Below are 2,500 nucleotides of genomic sequence, written 5' to 3'. Positions count from 1 at the left end.
CTTACCTCTGGTGTGGTGTCTTGAGTCAATCAGGGTATTCCCTGTAACCACTCCTACTGCCTTCTCTTTTCCTCCACCCCCTCTTTCCTCAAACAGGTTAAACTGCTACAATTCAGTACAGGCATCATTTACAAATCTAGGTGCTTAGGATTTCCCTCTATCTTCCCCCCTTGACTGACCTGATGTGACTTAGTGTTTCTTCATTGTAAAGATCTTTTACTGTTTTTTGTGTAACTGAATGACCTGCTGTTATATTCTGATTCTGCACAGACTGCTCTATTTTTATTTTTGCAGAGGCTCTGTAAGTATCTAGTGACTTTACTGAATTTCTGTGGTAATATTTGTGTTTAAACTGAACCTGTACCTAGAGAAAGTGTATAATCAGAGCTCCTAATTGCTGCATGTGTTTTTAATGTTTAAATTGCACACACACATTGATGAAGTGCTTTTATGACCTGAATAACTTGGGCTAGCTATACCTGAAGTGCTTTTACTGGCAATTTTCCAGTTGTACAATTGTAAACAATTGATTTAGTTTTACTGGTATATCTTTAAAATCTGGCAAGTGTTTATTTACTGCATTGCTCTCTTGCTTAGGTTTCTTAGCTATAAATCTTAGTTAATTCTGAGGTGTGCTACTTTACCCCCCCCCCCACCCTCAAACCTTTCTGAATGTATTATTATAAAATAACTGCCTGTTGTTGCCTTTATGCTTACCCTAGAATCTCTGCTTTTCCCTTTTCCTAGTTGAACTCTACATTTTCCTACAAAATGGAGTCTACAGGACTGCAATTGGTCACCATAACAAAATCAGTTTCTCTCAGCATTTAAGCAGAGTAGGTTGCACACAAAAAACATTTGTTAAGCTTTCACTTACAGTGCTGTGTAATTAAGCAGGTCACTATTTTGGTCAGTTATAGGGCTCTTTTTTCTACTTGAGTGTTTGCCTCCTTCCCCTGTAACTTAAGTAAACTGACTCTTACATTAAGAGCTATAATACTTACCTTATAGCTTTAAGACACCTTAGGAAACCTTGTAAACTGCAATAGCCCTGCTACGTTCGCCTTCGCTATGCTCGGGCTCTCTTCACTCCCCTCCCTGCCCCCAATTACCTCCCGCTCCCAGTACCTCCAAATTTAAAGTACTATAGCCACTCCCCCACTTTCTAGATCCTATCTGCTTTCATCCGGGATAATTCCTCCCACCCCCATTCTTCTACCTACATTTTAATAGCACCTATTAGCTGTCATCTGTCATTCTCCCATCCCCCTTCCAGTACCTTTACCTCACCACTCTATCTTCTAGTGTTGCATCACCAGGTAAAACAGTTCCTTACCTCACTAGCTGAATCACAAATAATGATATACTCCTCTTTACTACCCCTCTTGTTCGCACCATACCTCCTTACCTTGTATGAAAATCAGTTTCTCATGGGATTTCAGGTCCCAAAAGGACATGCTATCACCCCAGCTGTAAATCCTCCCACCTACAACCATACTTACAGTACCAAGTCCTATCCAACATCTTGTTCAGTCTATCAACATCTCAACCCAGGCACATTAGCTCTAGATCCAAACACTACCACAAACTAATAACCAAATTCCTGAAGTTCATTACCAAGTATAGACTTAACCTAATACTTGGTGGTGATATTCATCTCAACCCTGGCCCACCCACTTCAGATACACATACCCCCTCTACATGCAATCTAAGCTACAATCCTACAATTAATAGGCCAACTAACTCTCTCCTAGCCTGTCATCTCAATATTAGAAGCATTAATAACAAGGTACATGAATTGCATGCACTTCTGGATGTCCACTCCCCTGAGATTCTCTGTTTATCTGAAACCTGGTTAAAACCTAACACTACAGACAATGAAGTGTTACCACCTGGGTACAACATACACAGGCTGGATCATGCTTCTAGGAAGGGGGGTGGGGTAGCTGTACTCTATAAATCTGAGTTGAATGTCACCATAGATGTAATACAACCACCTCAGATTAATAACTCAGAGATTCTAGCCAACAAATTGCAACTTAATAAAAATAAATGCATTAATATCATCTGTATGTACATTCCCCCAGGTAACAATATACCTACACTTGAAGATATCCTGCACTGGCTATCATGTCACTACCCCCAAGAAACCCTACTACTTGGAGACTTTAACATAGACTGGGGCACCTGTTCCTCAGAATCCCCAACCACCCATATTAACCTGCATGCATTTACACAAATCATATCCACCCCCACCAGGATAGGTAAACCCAACCAAAAAGAAAGCATACTTGACTGGGTACTCATAGTCACCCCCAACTGTACACCTCTGGTACCCTCCCTGATGGCCTAAGCAATCACCTTCTCACATATGTAATTAAGCACAAAGCCATTAATTCCCAACAACCCTTACTCAGAAAGGTTAGAAGCAATAAAAACTTTGACCCTGCCAAATTCCAACAAGAACGAAACTCATGTAATTGGTCTATTCTAAAACACC

At 40.6% G+C, this 2,500-nt stretch overlaps 1 protein-coding gene across 1 annotated transcript in view; it reads right to left on the bottom strand.

The window, feature by feature from the left end:
• Nucleotides 1–2,500, bottom strand: part of ADAMTSL1 (ADAMTS like 1) — a 4,128,157-nt gene that overhangs the window by 3,386,013 nt on the left and 739,644 nt on the right. The gene's annotated exons all lie outside the window — the stretch shown is intronic.

This window comes from Protopterus annectens, chromosome 2.part0 (assembly GCF_019279795.1).
Source record: "Protopterus annectens isolate FY-2018-M chromosome 2.part0, PAN1.0, whole genome shotgun sequence".
NCBI classification, from domain to species: domain Eukaryota; kingdom Metazoa; phylum Chordata; order Ceratodontiformes; family Protopteridae; genus Protopterus; species Protopterus annectens.
Note: the sequence above shows the minus strand (reverse complement) of the source record. Positions and strands in the feature narration are given on the sequence as shown.